The following is a 23,967-nucleotide window of genomic DNA, read 5'->3' as shown; positions in this document are numbered from 1 at the left end:
CCAAATGCCACAATACAACTGACTGGTTGCTGGCTAACTCGGAACTAACTCGGAGGTAGCTCGAGGACTGACTCGTAGGTAGCTCCAGGACTGACTGTGAATAGACTTCGCTGCTCATGTAGCCGCGATTGGACAATACAGAAAACGGCCACGTAATAAGCACCCTTGTTGCCTGGCGCTGTGTTGCTAGCAATGCTAGCGGTAGTAACTGCTGTTACTACCATCGTCTCTCGCAACCCTGTTGCGTCACCGTTACATTACCGTGCGGAGGAGGGGGAGGGGAGCGCTGACTCACCCGCCACGTCACTGCTGGTGGGGGGGGGTTCTCCTTTGCGCAACATGTCACTATATATATATATATGTATATGTGTGTGTATAATAAAAGGCCTCAAAAAGATGAATAGCACACTGTCAGTTCAATAGACATGTCCACCCTGATACAATGAGCAAATCCATATGAGTCATCTCCTAGGTTGCCACACAAGATTCCTTGACAATTTAAACGTTTGGGTTTTGCCGGAAAATGGCCATTATGAGTGCCTCTGGATGTGTGAAATGGTATCAGGCACACCACACTGTGTAGAAGCAGGGGTGCGAACGCCTTGCAACAGCTACATATGTACATAAAATGTATACAGAAATATGCCGTTTACATAACAATATTCTATAAAGCAAGCAGACACTATGATATCAACATTTGGTTTTATTGATGCTACATGTTTTGACCCTTATAATGGGTCATCATCAGGCATACAATGATACCAGACTCAGTTGGTGAATTGCATTTAACAATTTGCAACTAATTCTTCAACAAGGATGCATATTGTGCACTTGAGTGTTTTTAAATGTATAAATTTAGTCTTCCAGTTAAATTTTTAAACTACTGAGACAACAGAATTTAAACATTATCGATTAAAGATTAAAACATAAGAATTAAAATTGTACTAAAATGGAAATGAAATATTTTGTGACATCTCTTTAAAACTTTGTGACTGCTACTTGTTGACATGATTTTCTGGTAGCAGAAGTAAATATAGTGTGGGGAGCCTGCATATCAGGATCTTCTCACATGAGTTAGGTCATGTGGTCTTGACCTTACTCCTCTTGTGGAACTTATGCTCGTTATTATGTATGTCACCCAACAGGTTGTTTATTCAGAGTGATCTGTAACAGTTTTCTAATTATTATAAGGAGAAGCTTGTGAGTGTTTTGTTATTAAACTCACTGTTAGCTTATTAAGTATATGTACTTATATATATTTGATTTTCTTATATGTGTACGGGCTGCTCCCTGTGTTGGTGGTGTTGCTATGCTGTAGCGGTTCGGCCCAGACTGCTTGCTTGAGGGGGGTTTGTGTATATGTGTACGGGTTGATGCCTGTGTTGATGCTGTCGCTATGCTGTAGTGGTTCGGTCTCGACCACTTGCTTGGGGGGTATCTGTATATGTGTACGGGCTGCTCCCTGCATTGGTGCTGTTGCTATTCTGTAGCAGTTCGGTCTAGACTACTTGCTAGGGGGGTAACTGTATGTGTGTACAGGCTGCTCCCTGTGTTGGCGCTGTCGCTATGCTGTAGCGGTTCAGTCTAGAGTATATGCTTGGGGGTATCTGTATATGTGGGTATGTTTGTGTAGAGTTGAGTGGTATGAGGTAGGGGGAAGCTACTCTGAGTGGTTGAAGAGATGGGGAAGGGGTGGGGTTATTTGGTGTGTGTTTTTACTAGAATGTTGAATAGGGGATTATGTATTTCTGTAAATGTATTGTTCATCTGTAGACCTTTCTTCATTATGTCTCATATATATAACATCTTTCTAATGCGTTGAGTTTGGGTCCTTCCTTTATATACTACTATGTCCAAAACGTATCCGACCTTGGGCCAGGAAAACAAAGTTCTGTATCTGGGTGGTTACTATACCTAATCACCTTCAAAGTAGGCCCCTTGTGACTCCACACACTTAGCCCAGCAGTCCTTCCATCGCTAGAAGAAATTCTGGAAGGATTCCTTTGGAATGGCGTGCAGCTGCGCCATTGTGTTCTGTATGATGTCCTTGCGGATGTCAAAATGGGAGCCTTTTAATGGTGTCTTCAATCTTGGGAACAGCCAGAAATCATAAGAAGCCATGTCAGGAGAGTAGGGAGCCTGGCAAACCTGCGGAATGCCATGCTTGGCCAGGAAACCCTGGATCAGGTGTGATGAATGAGCTGGGGCATTGTCATAATGCAGCTGCCAGTTGCGTGCGGCCCACAGCTCCAGTCTTTTGTGCCGAACTGCATCACAAAGATGGCAGAGGACTTCTTGGTAGTACTCCTTATTGGCAGTCTGGCCTAGTTGTGCGTACTCATGATGCACAACACCCCGGTAATTGAAAAAACATTCAGTATCACCTTCACATTGCTTCGAACCTGTTGTGCTCTTTTGGGCCTCAGGCATGTTGGATGCTTCCATTGTGATGCCTGGACCTTGGTTTCCGGGTCATATCCGTACATCCACGACTCGTCACCAGCGATCACAGTCTTCAGGAACTCAGGATCCCTCTTGGTGCACTACAGCATGTCCTGCGCGACCTCAAGGCGGAGTTGTTGCTGCTCTGGCGAAAACAACTTGGGTACAAATTTTGCTGCCACTCTTCGCATGCCCAAATCTTCAGTTAAAATTGTGTTTGCAGAACTTCTACTGATCCCAACGTCATCAGCAACTTCATGGATGGCCAAACGACGGTCCTCCATGATCAGTGTCCTCACTTTTTCAATGACATCAGCATTTCGACTCGTTGACAGTCTCCCAGAATGCTGCCCACTGTCCGCCGACATACGGCCATGTTTAAAGCGGTTGAACCACTCTTTAATTTGAGTGACCCCCATTGCATCATCGCCGAAAGCCTTCTGAATTTTGTGAATTGTTTCCACTTGGGTATCCCCAAGTTTCTGACAAAACTTAATGCAGTATCGCTGCTCCAAGCTTTCTGTCATCTTGAGCAAAACGAGAATGTGACGAGAACATGTCACACCACTTCACCATCTGGCAGCCACAGATGCATCCGGCAGTGTTGCGAGTCAGCAATAATCACGCATGTCCATAAAACTCCCTTCTACCACTATGCTCAGTTTCCCCACCCTTTGGCCATTACTTACAGCGGAAAAAATAAAGTCGAATACTTTTTGGACATACTGTATGATACTTTCATGGTCTGGTCCATTGTGCCAAATGTATATCCAGCTTGTAAAATGTGTTGTGCGAATATAAATGTTATCAGGACTAATGAACAACATTCTGAATTCATTTCTGCAGTTGGTTTCTACAGTGTATCACTGAAGATGAGATTCATCTGGAACTGACATTTGTTTCTGATGAAGCATGGGTTCACTTGCAGGGATACATAAATACAAAAAATTACTGTTACTGGAAATCACAGAATTCATCGAATCCACATCTAACCCATGAAGTATGGCTCCATCCAGTGAAAGTTGGAGTTTGGCATGCTGTAAGGATTGCTCTACTGCATTTTTTAATGGAACAATTAATTGTGAAAGATATGTACAGATCATTCTCAGACAATTCTTTCGAAAGTTACAAAAGCAGAAAGGCTCTATGACTGGTTTCAGCAAGACTCAGCTACTGCCAAAACTGCACACACATCTATGCAGGCTTTGCCTGGTATCTTCAGGGACAGAAATATCAGCAGTGGTATTTGGCAGGCACATTCACCTGACTTTTAATTCTTAGATATTTCTTCTGTGGTTCTTTGCAGGACGAAGTTTAAAACAGTAAACCCCATAAGGAAGAATTGAAAGAAATATTCATAGGGAAATACCAAAATTTTGACACAATAGCTTTAAGGGTTAAACAGAACCCCTTCTGCTGGTGCAAGGAATGCCTACATGTAGGGGGACAGCATTTTCAACAACTTCTGTGGCCTGTGAATTGTATACTTCATTTCAAACATAACTGGCCACAGGCATACTGATTCATTGGCAAAATTTGTTTACACCTTGCAGCCAGTGGTGCATCAGTTGTTGTGAACTGGCCGAGAAAAGTAAGAACCTCCATCTATATGTAGACGTAGAAATTTTCTTTGATGTTCATTAATAGCTTTATTTGTGTGTTTAATTACATCCACTGTACTGTATATTCCATTTCACCACCATTGCGTCTATATACTTGTATTAGGATGTCTTGTGAATGCCAGTTCTTCACTACTGCTTTCTACACCTCTTACATATTCTCTGTAACTAATGTTTAGTCACCTTTCTGTCTAACCAAAAACAAAAAATCTGTTATGCAAACCAATCACCTGACAGCTGGTACAGAGGCAACTTCAACAGTGTCATGTATATTCAGTTTACTTCAAACAAAGGGCAACAGGCAACATGTGTCTATAATATGTCATACATTGTCACAAATCTTTAGAGAATCATTAGTTATCCTAAATTCCTGGTACTCATTTCTGTTAGAGGCTGAGTAAACCCCAGGGCCCAGTGCGGCTGGAAGGATAAGCACAGCCAGTGCATAAGGCTGAAAACCTTACCGCCATCTTTGAGCTGATTGTCTAGATAGTGTGGGACCCTCAACGTCTCACAACCCTATGGGCCTTCACAGCCTGGTACAGGGATAGCTTTACTTTTACTTTTTTACTTTTAGTTATCCTAAAGCAAATCCTTAACACAATGACACCTCTAAGTTATTACATGGATACAGACTGCAAGGGAGACAGAAAACAAATGATAAACTTCAGCATTTATAGATCCTGGGAATGCTATGATGTAATACCAAAGCACTGCTTAGTGGATTGGACAGACAAGGAAAATGTGAAACACTGTTCCTGCTATGGAATTTACCGCAAACATTCATCTTACAAAAGATTTATTTTCATCTAAAATATTAGATCTGTTTAACGAAAATGGGAGTGGTATATCATCACACACAACATACAAGGTACCACAGTCAGGAAAAAAAGATAAAACTTTCAAAATATAAGTCAACAGCACAGTGGAGTTGTTTCATGTTCACAGAGAAGACAAGTGGCATTTCTGCACATTTGTGTCATCTGCCTAACAGTGCACATACAGCTCACCTCAGGTTCAGCTTTTATTTCTGGAAATGTTATTGGGACTGGATCTTCTTCCTCTTCTGCATCTGAGACTGCGTCAGCTTTTACATTCATGGCCTGATTTGCATCATGAGGTGTTGGGTATGTCTCACCATATGGACCCACTAAAGCGTTCTCCGAATTTGTACAGTTCTGTAAAAACCATCACATCCTTCTCAGAAATGGATGCACAACACCACACATGAAACAGCGTATGCTTTCCTTGCTGTGGCTGTTTCTCATCACAAATAACTCATAAGAGCTGTTTTGTACGGATGCTCTTCTCTACAGCTATCATGATCAGTAGAAAGTACTCGGTTCATACCTCAGTGACCTTTCCAAGGAACTATCGGTCAAGGCAGCAGTACAGAAAATGTATGTTTTGGTACCTAAAACATTATAATGAAGAGCTCCACAACTTGTAACCTCTGTTCATCAAGCATAATTATATTGTGACATGTTGCGAAACGGAGGACCCCTACCTCCCCAGTGCCACGTGGCGGTAACGTAGCGCTCTCGTAATAGGCGAGTCATCATCCCTCCACTCTCCCCGCGGTGACGTGCCGAGCGGAGCCAAAGTTAGCCGAGTCCCCGCAACCTGGTAGCTATGCAACGCGAGTCAACAGCGGTGACGTCACCAAGGAGTAACAGTGTTGCTAGGCTATACGCCACGTCACAGTAGTGACGTGGCGGGCGACCCTAGCAACAGCGAACGGAATAAAAGCCGAGTGAGCAGCAAGCGAGGGTCAGTGCGTTATCAACGAGTTCTCAGTTCGCAAGTTATGAGCTACAGACGCGTGTGCGAGAATCAGTGATAGTCCGTGATAACCAGTTATATGTGGAGTGTGTAATTCAGCGAGACTTGTATAGCTCCAGCGCTATTAATACGTGAAGACTTTGGTTGTAAAGTTTGTAAAGTGTGGAAACCCGCAACTGTGTTATAATTAATTGTAGCCGTTTCTTGTAGACTGCTGAATAAACCAATTAACGATCTCTACGGCGTATTCTGTAACGAAACACGTTACGAGTACATTGGTGTCAGAAGTGATTACAAGCTTAAACACGTGATCGTCAGAAGTGAGTTTACAAGCTTAAACACGCCACAAACAATTTGTTGTGCATCGAATATTTTACTGCTACAAAATGGAGATGCAGCAGACAATCGAAATGCTGGCGAAGGCAGATGCCGATAGAAAAATCGAGAAGGAAGAAAGGAAGGCGNAACTACAACGAAAGCTGCGCAGCAATTGACGAAACCAAACGCGAGTTCCAGGCCCGGTTGGACATGGTGCAAATGAAGGCCGAGCGGGGAAATATATCAACGATCGTCGCGAGCACAGCTCAGCCGACATTCAACGGGAATTCAACGTGGAGCGTGTTCCGGCGACAATTCGAGACCGTGGCAGAACACAACCAATGGTCGGACCGGGAGAAATCGACGTACCTAATTACTGCCCTGAAGGGTCGGGCGGCGGAAATACTACCCGGCATTCCGACAAATACGACTTATGAGGAAACACTTCAGGCTCTAGAGGACCGTTTCGGGGACCAACGCTTTGCAGCTGCTTACCACTGCCAACTAAGAACGAGGACACAGAGACCTTGAGAATCCCTGCAAGACTTTGCCACGGCCATTGAACTCCTTTCCCGTCGTGCCTACCCCAATCTACCTGCTGACCACATAGGAAGGGAGGCAGGAAAAGCCTTCGCATACGGAACACGAGATGCCGATGCTGCTGGGAGGGGAGAAGACGGTAAACGAGGCCCTCCGACAAGCGCTAGAGCTGCAGGCGGTACTGGTAGCAGCCAGACCTCACGGAGATAGCACCAAGTTCCTATCGTCCCCCACCCAACGAGGAGATGACAATAGACAGCACCAGGACCGAAAAGAAGGACCTCCAAGAAATAAACGGGAATCGCCGGGGAAATCAAAATGGCGACCCAGAAACAACAGGGAAACAAGCTGGAGAAACGACCAACCGCCGGGAAACGAGCGACGGCCGGCGGAGAAGGGCGAACGCCGGCATATGCGTTAAGGCCTCCACACTACGCACTCACCAACATGACGGAGAAAGCGAACACCAGCCTGGTCATCCAGGGATGGGTCGGTGATAAGCCGTGCCAGGTGACAGTGGACACTGGAGCATACGTCACGGTAGTAAGACCGGATATCGCCGCCGGCTGGCCTGAAAGACAACCAAATCCAGATTTCACGCTGCAGACCGTGTGTGGAGGATCCCTATCCATCCTCAAAGAAGTTCTGTTGACCCTTACCCTGGGGCGCCAACCGATAACAATGTGGGTTTTCGTCGCGAATATCACAGATGAGCTCATCCTGGGACTAGACATACTCCGCGCCTATGATGCATCAGTGGATATAGGGCGCCAAACTCTGCGTCTGGCGGGAGAAGAAGTATCGTTATGGAGTCCTGGGGCAGGACCCCATCCTTCCAGCTTAGTAGTGGCAAAGGACCATGTGATACCTGCACGGAGCGAGGGAATAGTGATGGCTAAAATGAAGACTCATCTGGGAGTAGAAAATGGTCTAGTAGAACCAAGCCCCCAGGCCCATCCGCCTGAGGGAATCTACGTAGCCAGGACCCTAGTTCAGGACTGTCAAGTACCAGTGAGGGTCATGAATGTTACCAACAAGGACCAAAAGCTCAGGAGAGGATCTCCTCTGGCGCACTATGAGCCAGTAACACTCGTGGCTTTGCCCGAGGTGGGGCAGCCACCAGCACCGGGTCTAACACCGAAATTAGTGGACGTGACCACAGCCGCCAAGCCACACCTAAGCCCCGGAGAATTTCAAGAGTTAGAGGATCTCGTGTCCGAGTACGCGGATATCTTCGCACAAGACAACGAAGATTATGGAAGGACAAGCAGGGTATATCAACGCATAGACACGGGAGAAGACCGGCCAATTCGACAGCCACCGAGGAGAGTACCCCTGGCAAAACAAGCGGAAGTGAAGGAAATGCTCGAAAACATGCGAGGACAGGGTGTTATAGAAGAATCGGACAGCCCTTGGTCGTCACCGGTCGTTTTGGTCAGGAAAAAGAATGGGGAGCTCCGTTTCTGTGTGGACTACAGAAAGCTGAACGACGTCACCAAGAAGGATTGCTTTCCGCTACCCCGCATTGACGACACCCTGGACACGCTGGCCTGAGCCAAATTGTTTTCAACTCTCGATCTAAAGAGTGGCTATTGGCAAGTCGACGTACACCCAGACGACAAAGAGAAAACAGCGTTTTCGACAGGACAAGGGCTATGGCAGTTCACAGTCATGCCCTTTGGCCTCTGCAATGCCCCGGCAACCTTCGAACGGCTAATGGAGACAGTCCTACGAGGGCTCACGTACGATTCATGCCTTGTGTATTTGGATGACGTGATCGTAATAGGCCGCACATTCCAAGAGCACATGCTCAACTTACGGAAAGTGTTCGAGAGGTTCAGGGAAGCCCGTCTAAAACTTAACCCGGAAAAGTGTAAACTCCTGCAGGAAGAGGTCCGGTACCTCGGGCATATTGTATCACCAGAAGGGGTATCCACCGACCCAGAGAAGTTGAAAGCCGTGCGAGAATGGCCGACCCCGAAGGATAAACATGAAGTTAGAAGCTTTCTGGGACTATGCGCGTATTACAGGCGATTTATTTCAGGGTTTTCCAACATTGCGAAACCACTAACGAAACTAACGGAAGAGAAACGAACCTTCCAGTGGACTCCAGAAGTGGAGGCCGCTTTTCAAACGCTAAAGGGTGCCCTATGTGCTGCCCCTATTCTTGCCTACCCACAGCCAGGAGAGAAATTCATTGTGGACACAGATGCAAGTAATGTCGGAATTGGAGGAGTTCTCTCTCAAATCCAGGACGGAAAAGAGCGTGTCATAGCTTACTTCAGCAAGACGCTAAACAAAGCAGAGAGAAACTACTGTGTCACCCGTCGAGAACTACTTGCCATAGTGAGGACACTGGAACATTTCCACAAATACCTCTACGGACAACAGTTCCATCTGCGAACGGACCACTCTGCGCTTACCTGGCTTATGAGTTTCAAGAACTTAGAGGGACAAACTGCGCGCTGGATACAGCGTCTACAGGAGTACAACTTCACTTCGGAGCATCGTCAGGGCCGAAAACATAACAACGCCGACGCCCTTTCTAGACGACCCTGCAAAGAGCAATGTGCGCACTGCCACAAAGTTGAGACGCGGGCAGAGGTAAAGCAAATACGCGTTATTGGAACCCTACCGGCAGCCGGCTGGGACCCTGTTACCCTAAGAGAGGAACAGCTAAAAGACCCGGACATAGGACCTATTCTACAGGAAGTAGAGAACGGCCAACGACCGGAATGGCAGGACATCGCGGATCGGAGTCCCACGTACAAAAGCTACTGGGCCCAGTGGAAATCGCTCGCTGTGAGAAACGGCGTACTAGAGCGTGACTGGGAATCCGTCACCGGAAGACGTCAAGTAGCCCAGGTAATTATTCCTCGGAGCAGGGTGAAGGACGTTCTGAGCGAACTGCACGGTGGACCGTCAGGAGGTCACTTCGGTGTCAACAAAACTCTGAATAAGGTTCGACAGAGATTCTACTGGCTCCAAGCAAGGACCGATGTTGAGAAATGGTGTCGACAGTGTGACACATGTGCAGCCAGTCGGGGACCGCGGACCAGGAATCGTGGGCAAATGCACCAGTATAATGTCGGTGCTCCCTTCGAGAGAGTAGCCATTGATATCGCAGGGCCCTTCCCACGAAGCGACCAAGGAAACCGATACTTACTGATCGCTATGGACTACTTCACCAAGTGGCCGGAAGTGTACGCCATCCCGAATCAGGAGGCTTCAACAATAGCGGAAGTTCTGGTTGCCAACTTCTTCTGCCGCTTCGGCATACCTCGAGAGTTGCACAGTGACCAAGGCCGTAACTTCGAGTCTCATCTACTGAAAGAAGTTTTGCAACGCCTGGGAGTGAGCAAGACGCGCACCACACCCCTGCACCCACAGTCGGATGGCATGGTGGAACGCTACGTCAAGACCATCGAGGAGCACTTGCGGAAGGTCGTCGCATCGCACCAAAGGGACTGGGATGAGAGGCTACCCCTCTTTCTCCTAGCTTACAGGGCATCCACTCACGACACAACGGGCCTGACCCCTGCTGGCCTAGTGTTCGGACGAGAACTACGACTACCTTGCGACCTGCTGTTTGGCGTACCCCCTGACAAAGAACAATCCACAACCGATTATGCAGCAGACTTAGTGGATCATCTGCACGACATCCACAATCATGCCCGGCAACAGCTGAAGGTTGCCAGTGACCGGATGAAAACTTGGTACGATAAACTGGCCAACTCCGCAGGTTACGATGAAGGCGACCGAGTCTGGCTCTATCGCCCAACCCGCAGAAAGGGGAAATTGCCGAAACTACAAGCATTATGGGAAGGTCCTTACAAAGTAGTGACCCGGATAAATGATGTGGTATACCGAATCCAGAAGACCCCCAGGTCGAGGATGTTAGTTGTATACCTCGACCGGCTCGCGCCTTATCATGGAGCTGCTCGAGACGAGCAACCATAAAAAGGGGGAAGATGAAGCGGTTGGAGAGCAGAGCGACGGGGAGAAGAGAAACAGTAGGACACAAAGAAGATGCTGCAAGAACAGCCTCCAAAGAAAAGGAACGGGGGAGTACCGTTAGGCTATTCGGGACGAACAGCCTTAGGGAGGGAGAAGTGTGACATGTTGCGCAACGGAGGACCCCTACCTCCCCAGCGCCACATGGCTGTAACGTAGCGCTCTCGTAATAGGCGAGTCATCATCCCTCCACTTTCCCCGCGGTGACGTGCCGAGCAGAGCCAAAGTTAGCAGAGTCCCCGCAACCTGGTAGCTATGCAACGCGAGTCAACAGCGGTGACGTCAGCAAGGGGTAACAGCGTTGCTAGGCTATACGCCACGTCACAGTAGTGACGTGGCGGGCGACCCTAGCAACAGCGAACGGAATAAAAGCCGGCTGAGCAGCAAGCGAGAGTCAGTGCGTTATCAACGAGTTCTCAGTTCGCAAGTTACGAGCTACAGACCCATGTGCGAGAATCAGTGATAGTCCGTTATAACCAGTTATATGTGGAGTGTGTAATTCAGCGAGACTTGTATAGCTCCAGCGCTATTAATATGTGAAGACTTTGGTTGTAGGGTTTGTAAAGTGTGGAAACCCGCAACTGTGTTATAATTAATTGTAGCCGTTTCTTGTAGATTGTTGAATAAACCAATTAACGATCTCTACGACGTATTCTGTAACGAAACACGTTACAATATGATCATGTGAAGGAGTATGAGATGGGCACCTCATATAGCAGGCGTGGGGGAGAAGAGGAATGCATATAGGATTTGCTGAGAAAGCCAGAATGAAAGAGATCAATTGGAAGACCTAGGCATAGGTGGGAAGACAATATTTAAACGGATCTTTAAGAGACATTGGATAGGGTAGTGTGGACTGGATTCATATGGCTCAGGATAGGAACTTGTGATGGATTTTTGTGAACATCTATAAACTTCCAGGTTCTATATAATGCTGAGAAATTCTTCAGTGGAAGCAACTGGTGGCTTCTCAAGGACTCACTCAGCTCCATGGAGTTAGTTATGGTACCCAAGGGTTCATTACTGTGCTCACACATGGTCATAATGGCTCTGCATCCTAAGGCAAAAAGACCCAGTACAAACCCTTCCAAACTATGTCTTTAAAATTTATCTTAATAGCATCTCTCCATCTGCACTTTGGTCTCCCAAGTGGTCTGCTTCTCTCAGGTTTTCCCTCCAAAACTTTAACACTCACAATCCTTTCGCTTACAGCAGGAAAATTTTCTTCAGCTCTATACAGTTTTTCAACTGGAAAACACAGTTAAATTAATGTTACCCAGATTGGACAAGGAATGCTTAACATTAAGAAATATGAAGTTGGGCACTAATATTGAACACACATATTTTGATTCAGTCATGAGGTATGGGATAGTTTTCTGGGGTAATTCACCAGATGCTAAGAAGATTTTTATCTTACAGAAGAGAACTGTTAGGGTGATGATGGGATTGAAACAAAGAGATACATGCAGGCCAGTATTAAAAAAACTAAACATATTAACATTGGTCTCCAAATATATATTATCTTTGATGATTTTTATGGTAAGTAATCTTGAGTATTTTATTTTTAATGATACAATCCATAATAAGACCACAAGACACAGAGGGAATCTACACGTATTACAGTCACATTTAGCAGTAAGGCAAAAAGGAGTATATTATATGTGTGTGTTAAAATTTTCAACAGTTTGCCTCTCTATGTAAGAGATTTGGAACAAGACAGGAATCGTTTCCTAGGAAAACTAAAAGAAATATTAATCAATAATTCGTTTTATTCAGTTGATGAATTTTTGCTTTACTGTAAGGATTTATAGTCAGAAATATGTTTATTTAGGTATATTTCATTATATTACTGTGCAATCTATATATGTGACAACTATAGTTCTTCATTGCACGCATATGTATACAGAGTGTTTCATGACTTTAGGGCATAACTGCAGGAGGTGATTTCCTAGGTCTTTGTGATTAAAAAAAGTTCATATAAACATGTGTCTGATTTTGGAGGGTTATGGAGTTATGACCGTTTTAAACTCAGAATAGGAGGTAACGATTACTGACAATAAGTAACAACCCTATGGGCCATGAAGGCCCATAGGGTTGTGAGACGTTGAGGGTCCCACATTATCTAGACAATTGGCTCAAAGATGGCGGTAAGGTTGTCAGCCTTACGCGCCGGCCGCGCTTTACTCCCCAGGAAAATTATTTATTTAATTCCTGGTACTCATTTCTGTTAGAGGCTGAGTGAACCCCAGGGCCACAGTGCGACCAGAAGGATTATGCGGCGTGCGGCGGTGAAATTCTGCTTTTTGCTCGGGAAAAGTGGAACAGAAACTCTTGAAATGTTAAAAACGGGGTACAAGGACGATGCTATGGGGAAAACTCAAGTGTTTGAGTGGTTTTCCCCATGTCAAAAATGGTGAAATGTCAACTGATGACAAACCTCGTTCTGGTCATCCTTCTACAGCCCGAACACATGAAAATGTTGAAAAAATTCGTGAAATCATCAAGGAAGATCGACGATGGACCATTGAAGAAATTGTGGAGCTGTCGGGAGTGACTTGGAGCTCAACAGCCAGATTTGTGGCAGTCGGGGGACTGGTTTTTCCATCATGACAATGCCCCTGCTCACACAGCCCTGTCTGTATGACAATTCTTGACCAAAAATGGTATGACCCATGTTCCTCACCCTCCATACTCGCCCGACCTTGCCCCGTGCGACTTTTTTTTGTTTCCTCGAATGAAGAGAGACATGAAAGGAAAAAAACGACAGAGGTGCTGTCAAGCATCTCAAAAGATGAATTTAGACAATATTTTGAAAAATGGAATAAAAGACTAGACAAGTGTATTAGTGTAAGTGGAGAGTACTTTGAAGGGGATTGAAGGTTTGTGCTTAAAATTTGAATAAATAAGTTTAAAAAAAAATAAGTTTGGTTTCTCTTGGGTACCCCCTCGTATGTTGGTCTCGTTTGTTGTTGGAATATCGGCAGTGTACATAAGATACAAAAACGGGCCCAAGACGCTACCTTGGGGTACTCCTGCTTGTATCGGATGGTAGTTGGTTTCGTCTTTGTCTATCTTAATATCGAAGTATCTGTTCGATAGGTAGGACTTCAGTATAAGGTACAGTTGACTAGGCATGACCCTTTTTAGTTTGCATAGGAGTCTTTGATGCCACACTTTGTCAAATGCCTGCTGTATGGCTAAGAATACCGCAGCACGTTTTCTTGTTTTCTAATCCGTCTCTGATTATGTTGACTATTCTATGGCATTGTTGTAATGTTGAACGACCCTCTCTGAATCAGAATTGATGCATTGGTATCAGGTTATCAGGACTGATCATTTCTTTTATTCTTTTTCATAACAATCGTTCAAATATCTTGGATAGTGTTGGTAGCAGGCTTATGGGTCTGTAGGAGGCAGCTTCAATAGGGGGTTTACCACGTCTGGTGATCATAATAATTTGAGCAAATTTCCACTGTGTTGGGAAATAAGAGAGATGAAGCATTCTATTGTAAAGGGTAGTTAGGAGAACTATTGCTTTCCTGGGTGGGTGCTTAAGGATTTCCCTTACAATTAGATCATATCCAGGGGCCTTGTGTGGGTTCATCAGTTTTATCTGCTAAGTGACTTCAGCTGGTGTGGTAGATCAGATTGGACGTGACAGTTGACAAGGAGCATCCAGATAACTACTTATTTCTTCATCCTCCTGGTTATTTAATGGAGTGAAAGTTCTACCAAGATATTCACCGAAAATCTGTGCTTTTTCCGGGGTGGATCTAGCCCAGTTGTCATCTTCTTGCCTTAGTGGAGATATGGTGGGCGTTTGTCTTTTGAACTTCTAGGTAGCTCTCCATAGTGAATGGTCACTGGGTTCCAGATTTTTGATGTAATAATGAAAGGTCGCATTTTTGAAGTCTTGGATGGTAGCATGGAGTCTATGAGTGAGTCTGTTGAGATGTCTTTTGTCGTAGGGATCCCTCGTGCATTGCCAGACTCTACGTACTCTCCTTTTTCCCTGGATTAATTGATACGAAGAGGCAAGTTATTATCTGTTGCTTTGTGGTAATATGGGGGTGCTGCTTTCCATGCTGCTTTTTGCAATATTGCTGTAAAGTCATGGACAGCAGCTTCAATTTCATCGTTCCTTTAGTCTTATATTGAGCTTTATAGTTTGGTTTATAATTTCTTGGTATTTTCCCCAATTTGTTTGTTTGGTATATAATCGAGGTGCAGGTTCTTGAAGTAGAATTTCAGTGCTTACAGTTATGATAATAGGGCTATGGTCAGAGTTAAGATCAAAGTTCGATTTTATGTCATGGTGTATAGTTGGTATCTGTTTGGTAATGGCAAAATCAAGGAGGTCTGGGATTTTATTCCTATCAGCGGGCCAATAGGTTGGTTCTCCAGTAGATAAGTGGCATAGGTCTTCTTGTTGAATTGCACCTAGTAGATTCTTGCCTTTCAGTGTTATAAGTCTTGAGCCCCAGTTGCCAGCAGCTATGAAGTGGGAGCCTAGCGTATTGGTGTTGATACTCTTGAGTTGAGACCATATGTCTAAGAGGGCTGTATATCACAGCAATAGTAATTGGCCATATGGAAGTTTATATTTTGACCTTTGCACTTTGAATCTTATCCGTTATACACAGATCAAGTTCATGGTGTCTGAGAGAACTTTTAATTATTATGGCCGATCCACCAGGTGCTCCACCATCAGGATGATTAGCACAGTATACCGTATAATTGGGTATTTTGATTACTGTTCTATTAGTAGCATGACTTTCAGATATTAAGAGGAAAAAAACTTTGTGTATTCTTAGGAAAATTGTAATTTCCGGAATATGGTTCAAGAGCCCATTGGAGTTCCAAGCTACTATGATTAATGACATGGTTCTTAGTGGACTATTTTGCTGATGACTGTGGTGAGCATGTTCAGAATCATGTTATTCTGGTTCAGTAGCTGATTAAACATTTCTTTGAATTGACTGAGAAAACTAGTCAGTGTGGTTGTTAAGGTTTCGGTTTCATTTCGCACACTTTGTGCGTACGTAAGCCTTCTGTTAGGTTGATGATTCTGTAGCACAATACTTGTAGTTCTGTGGCCAGGTTGTTGATCTAGCTGTTGTTGAAGGGGAGCAGAGTTCCTATTGTTATTGGTTTTTAGGTTTATTAGATCTTGATAGAGAGAGCAGCCATTAAAATTTGCAGGATGGTCACCATTACACAAGGCACAAGTAGCTGGGGGTGTTTCTTGGTTTTTTGCAAACCCTTGAGTCCTGTGCTTGTCCACATCTAACATAGTTATATGGCTTGGGGCAGTATGCTTTTGAATGGCCATATCTCTGACATCTCATGCATTGAACTATTTCATTTCTTTTTCTAGGCGATTCTACTGTTATTCTTGTGTGCATAAAAATTCTATGCCATATATGTCTGTTATTGTTTTGTGGCTCTAAGTCTATGTAGAATAAAGGCAACGGGTTTTGGGTTAGCCTGTGTTTGACACTGATTAGATTTCTAACCTTATGACCTTTAGAGCTAAGTTCTTCTTTGATTTCTTCTGTTTGTGTAGAGTGGTGAAGTCCTCTAATTACTATTCAGTACGCTCGGTCTCCTTTCAGCTGGTATGTATGGTAGACAATGCCTTCTTCCTTTAGGTGGTGGACTAATTTTCTGTAGGATTCGACTGTTTTTACGGTGACTTTGACAGTGTTTTTGGTTGTTGGTCTGGTATGATACTGTTCATCAGCTATGATTTGTCAGAGAGTTTCAATCATGGCTTTGAAGTCCGTAAACTCCATATATGTATATTGGAGGGGAACTAGGTTCTTTTATTTGTTGTTTACTTCCTGAAGTTATTTAATTTTTTCCTTCGTTTTTATCGTTAACCCCCTCGTTTGTGTCTCCACCTTATCGTGGTGAGGGGGTTTGAGTATGCCAAGGACCCTGAGAGCTATACCAGCGGTAGCGTACCTACTGGCAGGGCCTCCCTTGCTGGACAGGTCAAAGGGTAGGCATCAGACGAAGAGAGAGACCAAAAACAAAAAAAAACTGATGATGGAAGCAGCGTCATCAGCAGCAACGTGAAGCACAGAGCAAATGATGCTTGAGATGGTTCAAGTTCATATAGCAACAGGTGTGACCAGAGTGGTTTGAATGCCTGTTGTACTGCGATGTGGAAAGCAAATGGAAAAACTACCATATTATCACTTTTCCTGGATAGTCTCTTTCCAAAAACAGAGATACCATGTAAGCAAGATGTTTCCTCTGGAGACAAAACAAACCGGAGGAGCAGACAGAAGTGACCAGAAGACGAGGAAGAAAACGTAAGAAGATGCTAGATGCTGGATGACTTTGGGGACAGAAGACAATATTTTTATTTGAAGGAGAAAGCTGGAGATCGCATTAAGTGAAGGAACTGTTTTGAAGGAGACTGTGGACCTGTCGTCTGACAGATTACTGATGACGGAATGAATTATCATTAAGTTTTTCAAGTAGTTGGTATCCATTGGATGTACTAGGTTCTTCAATATTTACATAAATTGGATTGTACCTCTTGTGTCTTTTCCTTTTATTTTTGACTTTTTGCCAGGGATGTTTATCTGTTGTCTTTGTCATTATCCAACATATCTTCTTCCCCACTGGTCACTGAATAATCGAACAAGTCGTGGTTATTTTTATCCGCTTGTATTGGAGCCTGTGCTGGTGGGGCTATCTGATATGGTGGTATATGTGACAGTTGCTGATCCTGGATGTTGATACTCGGGTACATATTAGCATAGCTCGGTATAGGGTTATTCATGGTCATGTTTGGTTGGGCTTGCATGATGGAAAAATACTGCATATTTGGTTGACCCAGTATAATTGGGGAGTAGTGGATGTTTCGGTGACCCTCTACATTGGGAGGAGATTGGCTGTTTGGTAAATATTGCATGCTTATGGGTGTATTTGTTTGTCCTTGTATAATGGCATGTTGGTAATACATACTGTTGATCGAGTTAGCTCCGCTTTGAAGCATTTAATCGGTCATTTCCAATAAGTATTTTCACGATAGTTCTTTATCACTGGCTGCTTATATAGTATAGACGTTCCGAAACTTATTTACTGCTCTAAAGTCAGTTGAACACCGTCCGTTGCATCAGCACTGCAACCTATTCCTGGAGCGAACTTCACTGCACTTCCACACAGTTCAGTATCCAATGAGAGACTAAAAGTCAATATTATAAAGAAAACAAGAAACGGTTTAATCCAATATGAAATGTCACAATTCAATCAGTTTTCATTCCTTCAGAAACACAATAGGACTAATTTGGTAAGTAGGGCCTACTATCATATATTCATCATTTTTGTTCTTAAACTTTAGTAAAGTTATAATTAAATTGTGAAATTATATGTCCCATTTAATATTTAAGGTCATATTTTACATTTTTTATGTCATACTTGACGTAATTTTGGGTCATAAGTGCATGCATATATTTACGGTTCTTAGGTCATAGAAGTCCAGGCCCTAGTAATAATGCATGCCTTGCAGCTGGATCACTGAAGATGAGATTCATCTGGAACTGACATTCTTTTCTGATGAGGCATGGGTTCACTTGCAGGGATACAGAAATATGAAAAATAATTGCTACTGGATTTCACGAAATCCACATCTAACCCATGAAGTATGGCTCCATCCAGTGAAAGTTGGAGTCCGGTTTGCTGTAATGGCAACAAGGATTGCTCTACCTGCATTTTTTTTTGAAGGAACACTTAATTGTGAAAGATATGTACAGTTCAAAGGCTGCGCCATAGCTCAAGCGGTTAGCCGCTAGTTTCTCACAGCGGCGGCCCGGGTTCGATCCCGGGTCTGGTCAAGTGGGATTTGTGGTGGACAATTGGCGTTGAGGCAGGTTTTCTCCAAGTACTTCGGTTCCCCTGTTGTATATGCGTTATTGCTGTATAAGAGCTATTTCATTTGGTAAAGGTGTTGTATACGCTATGTTATTTCATTAGCATTTACTCTTAATATGTTAGCATTTAATCTTAATAGAAATGTAACAGAAATGGTAGCGACGCATGAGGATGCAAGCATGCAGTCAAGATAACCAAGGGGGTCAGATGCGTGACCTCTGTCTTAGGCAGCTGTGGCTGCTAAAAAATCATGTACGCATAGGGTACAGGGAGCGAAGCCCACAGAAAAGGGGCGAGACATAAGCAAGCAAACTAACAGAGCTCTGCTCTGAAATATTCCTTACGACTGGTGTTATTAAAACAAAGAATGAAAACCCAGTCTGACGCAGACAGAGTGAGAGACTAGTCGTTGACCGAGATAGCGGCTAGGTAGAGCCAAGACAGCCTTCCCTCCCTGGAACCTAGCTATCAGTCCTCAGGTGTGGCATTTATGTGTAATCAACAGAAATTAGTTAATAAACTCAATTGCTGATTACACCGCTCTTGTCGGACCAATCGATCCTCCTCTGTCAACCCGGATCCCCAGCGATTTCCACGCGGCCCCAACCTAGGGAGCACCAGACCTGATTTGTGCGCCGGTAACATCCACGATACGCCAGCGCCGGGCATCCAGCGAGGAACTTCGTGATACAACATAAACTTTCTGGTGTCAGATGTGGGGTTGATTCGAGTGAGCGTACGGAGGGAGCGTGAAGCTGCAGGAGTGGCACTGATCTAGAGAACTACAACTGGAAGTAGGCATCAGGACGAGTCAACAGAACGGGCTGTCGGAACGAGACATCGAAGCGGACAGGAACCAGTGCAGTGGGCTGATTGCATAACGGTGAGTTTTTGCTCAATCTCCATTCCAGTCACGCCTAGTAGTTCCAGTACCCCAACTGCAGAAACCCGTAGACGAGGCACCATAGCCGAGGAGTATATAAGTTTAGGCGAGGCACTAAAATTGATACCCCATTTCAAGGGAAATAAGAACGAGGTTGTGCCTTCATAGCGAATGTGGATACCACTTTTTCCGTAATAAACCCTGACCAGGCAGGCACACTGTATAAGTTCGTCCTGACACGCATTAGTGGGGAACCAAGAACGTCTATAATACACCGAAATCTTGAGGATTGGTCGGAATTAAAGGAATCTTTGAAAAACTGTTATGTCAAAAAGAGAACGCTCGACTTCCACGCGAGCCAACTCTTCAGGTCGAAACAAGGCAAAGACGAGAGGGTGTCAGAATGGATCCAAAGGATTCAGACACTGGGTTCACAGTTTCGCGAAGCCGCGCTACTAAATAGTACAGAAGGGGCACGGGAAGGGATACTTGATTTATCCGACAGGTTAAGAAATATCTGCTTCGTGCAAGGCTTGCGCTCGGATCGGATCCAAACTATAGTCTGAAGTAGGAATTATAGGGACTTCGATGAGATAGCAGAAATGGCAGAAAGCGCTATCGTATCGAAACAGGATAGGTATAAGTATGAGGGAACCAGCCCAAGCAGGTGCAGTTCGTGTGGGAAAATGGGACACACAAGCAGTAAATGTTATAACAGGGAAAGAAGGGAGATGAGAGCTAACCCAGTTATTGTAAGGAAGCAAAATAATACCAAAAACTTTACTTGCTTCCATTGTGGAGACGGGGCACGTGGCCAGACATTGCAGAAGGCTGCCGAGAGAGAGAGAAAGCCCTAATCCTGTGAAACTGTCGGGGAAATGGGGGGGTGGCCGATGGAGAACAGCCGTCCAACGGTCGCCTCTACTCAATAGGCTGTACCGACAAGAATCTTTGCGAGTATGTGGGTTTGAACCTAGGTGTAAGTAACGAAACACGGTTGTGCCTACTCCTTGATAGTGGGGCTGACGTTAGTATCCTGAAAAGTGAAAAACTGATCGGAACGGTCACCTTCGAACCCAGAGACAATGTAAAAATTAAGAGTGTAGATGGGTCAGTAACCGAGACCCATGGGACGATAGAAACTAGAATAAGAGAAGGAAGTGTAGAAGTTCCCTTCACGTTCCAGCTGGTTCGTAAACAGGTGGACATTGTGTGCGACGAGATCCTAGGATGGGACTTCCTTTGTCAGACACAAGCAAAGATTTGCTACGAAACCAGAACTCTGACGTTTCGGCATGAAGGTTTTGAAATGCGAAAATGGTTACTCAGCAGGAGGGAGGGAGAATGTGAACCGACAGAACAGAACCCTGCTGTCAGGACAATAACCCTACCCAGCCGATCCGAGGTAATAGTGAAATTGCCGGTCGCTGCAGAAAACGCCACTGCGGAAGGACTACTTGAAAAGCAGGAGGTTTTAGACGGAGTATATATGGCAGGATCCCTGACCAAGGTTGTAGATGGACACGTGTTAACCAGTATGATAAATACGAGGGATGATGAAGTAGAGATTGAGGAACTGGTGGCTGAGTTGAGGGAAATTCCAGAGGTTGTGGCAATACCTCCAACTGATACAGAGAGAAAAATGGGGAGGTGCAGAGATGAGGATGTCTTGGAACAGTTGAGGACTGAGCACCTCAATTCCGAGGAGCTTGAGTCCCTCACCGAGATATGTTTAGAACATAAAGATGTGTTCTATGTGCCAGGAGACCAGTTAAGCTGCACTAACGCAGTAAAACATTCTATAAATTTGGTACCGGGGACGTCACTCTTAAATACGAGGCCCTACAGACTCCCGGAGACCCAGAAAGAGGCAGACAGACAGGTCACGAAATTGCTACAGGAAGGGATCATAGAAGAAAGTAATTCCCCGTGGAACAGCCCTATCCTAGTGGTACCCAAAAAGGTGGTGAAAAACAATGGCGAATGGTCGTGGACTTTTGAAGGTTGAACGAGAAGACAGTGGGGGACGCCTACCCGCCGCCGGACATAACAGAAATTTTAGATCAGTTAGGACAATGTAAACACTTTTCATGTCTGGACATGGTAATGGGGTACCACCAGATCGAGTTAGAAGAGGAAGATATAGAGAAAACAGCATTCAGCACCAAACATGACCACTGGGCGTATCGGAGGCTACCCTTTGGGTTAAAGACAGCCCCAGTCACATTCCAGCGGATGATGAATAAAGTCCTTAGTGGGTTAACTGGAATGCGATGTTTTGCATTTTTGGACGACATTGTGGTGTATGCCAAATCACTAGCAGAGCGTGATATAAAATTAAGAGAAATTTTTGAAAGGTCGAGGCGATACAGATTGAAGCTGCAACCTGAGATATGTGAATTTTTGAGGAAAGAAGTGACCTACGTTGGGCATGTAATCACTGAAAATGGGGTGAGACCGGATCCCGTCAAGATACGCGCTTTAGAGAATTTTCAAACCACCACCACCGCGAAGCAATTAAAATCGTTCCTCAGAATGGCAGGGTACTATCGGAAGTTTATCCAAAACTTTAGTAGAACTGCGTCATCCTTACATCGGTTATTGAAGAAGGATGCAAAGTTTGAGTGGACGGAGACACAGGAGCATGTATTCCACAGGTTGAAATCCAAATTAACCACACAGCCTACACTACAGTACCCTGATTTTTCAAAAGAGTTTACTGTCGCCACGGATGCGAGTAACAACGGTCTAGGTGCCGTGTTATCACAAGGGGAAATGGGAAAGGATTTGCCGATAGCATATGCGAGCCGAAGCCTGAACAAGGCTGAGACTCATTATACCACCAGCAAGAAGGAACTACTTGCAATCGTCTGGGCGGTAAAGTATTTTAGACCCTATTTGTATGGTCTCAGATTCAAAATAGTAACCGACCATAAACCACTTACTTGGGTAATGAATGTCAAGGACCCTGGATCAAGGTTACTCCGGTGGAGAATTAAACTAGTGGAGTACGATTACGAGATACTCTACAAAAAGGGTTCATCGAACACAAATGCGGACGCACTCATTAGGATAGGTAGTTTAATGAAAGATGACAAGAAGGTCGATTTGGACGAGGACACCAAGAAACAAATTCTGTGTGAATTCCATGACGCACCCCCGGGTGGGCACAGGGGCATGAATAAGACTTACAAAGCGATCAAAGAGCGTTATGTGTGGGCTAACATGAGATGGGAAATCGAAAACTACGTGAAGAAGTGCCGCAGTTATCAGGTGAACAAGTTACTAAAACCCAGGAAAAAGGCTCCTATGGAGATAACGACTACAGCGGATAATCCATTCGACAGGTGTAGCCTGGACATAGTAGGACCACTGCCAGAAACTGAAAAGAGAAATAGATATATCTTAACCTTTCAGGATGACCTAAGCAAGTACGTGATCGCCGCACCGATGCGCCACCAGGACGCGGAGACGGTAGCTAGGGAAATTGTGACGCAAGTTGTTCTAAAATATGGGACCCCAAATACAGTGTTAACTGACCAGGGCACCAACTTCCTCAGTAATGTGTTTAGGAGCACGTGCAAGATGCTTAAGACCAAAAAGTTTCAGTCGACCGCATTCCATCCGGAAACGAACGGCAGACTCGAGAGGAGTCATCGTGTATTGGCAGAATACGTAAGACACTATGTAAAGGAAGACCAATCGAACTGGGACGAGTGGATACCGTTTGCCATGTTTACGTATAACACGACCGAGCACTCAGCCACGGGTCACACACCCTTTGAATTAATTTCCGGTCGCAAGTCCACTTCACCCTCAGCACTGGCGGACAGCCCAAGTCCCCAGTACAATATGACGACGATGTAGCAGAGTTAAAAAAGAGACTACAAACAGCCCATCAGGCTGCTAAGGAAAACTTGTTGTCAAGTAAAATCAGAAGCAAGGAACATTACAATAAGGAAACTGAGAGATTAGAACTCCACGAAGGAGACAGAGTATTGCTGTATGACGAGACAGTGCGACGGGGGAGATCAAAAAAACTAAGCTCCTAGTGGATAGGACCTTACGAAGTTGCAGCTATAGACAAGGTCAATGTTACCATTAAGAGGGGAAAGAGAGTGCAAAAAGTGCATGTAAATAGGGTGAAGCCGTTTTATTAGGACCATGGGGAAATATGTAGGGAACTAGGAAGATAAGAAAGTTTAAAAAATATATATATATATATATATATACAGGGTGTCCCAGGAGGAATGGACCAAACTTCGGGAGGGTGTTCCTTAAGTTAAAGTATGCCGATATAACCCAAAACACCTATGTCCAAAGTTGAACGGTTACGGAGATAATGGCCAGAGAAGTGTCAAACTTTGACCGGTGTTACACACTTGTTGATTACAAAATACATATTAAAACTGGCAGGAATATGTGGATTCTGTAATGTTAATAATGTACGTAACATCAAACTAACTTGTGAGTGACGGAAAG

At 44.6% G+C, this 23,967-nt stretch overlaps 1 protein-coding gene across 5 annotated transcripts in view; it reads right to left on the bottom strand.

The window, feature by feature from the left end:
• The window catches only part of LOC111871921, a 51,511-nt gene that overhangs the window by 18,947 nt on the left and 8,597 nt on the right, over positions 1-23,967 (bottom strand). Inside the window, exon 1 of one of the 5 annotated variants that reach the window (XR_002844130.2) lies at positions 5,072-5,113. The exons of the other annotated variants lie outside the window; for them this stretch is intronic. The gene's annotated coding sequence lies outside the window, so the exon portion shown is untranslated. Of the gene's footprint in view, positions 1-5,071; positions 5,114-23,967 lie in introns of those variants that run through there. 5 annotated transcript variants of the gene reach the window in all.

Source organism: Cryptotermes secundus, unplaced genomic scaffold (assembly GCF_002891405.2).
Source record: "Cryptotermes secundus unplaced genomic scaffold, Csec_1.0 scaffold641, whole genome shotgun sequence".
NCBI lineage: Eukaryota > Metazoa > Arthropoda > Insecta > Blattodea > Kalotermitidae > Cryptotermes > Cryptotermes secundus.
This window is presented reverse-complemented; position numbering and strand designations above follow the sequence as displayed.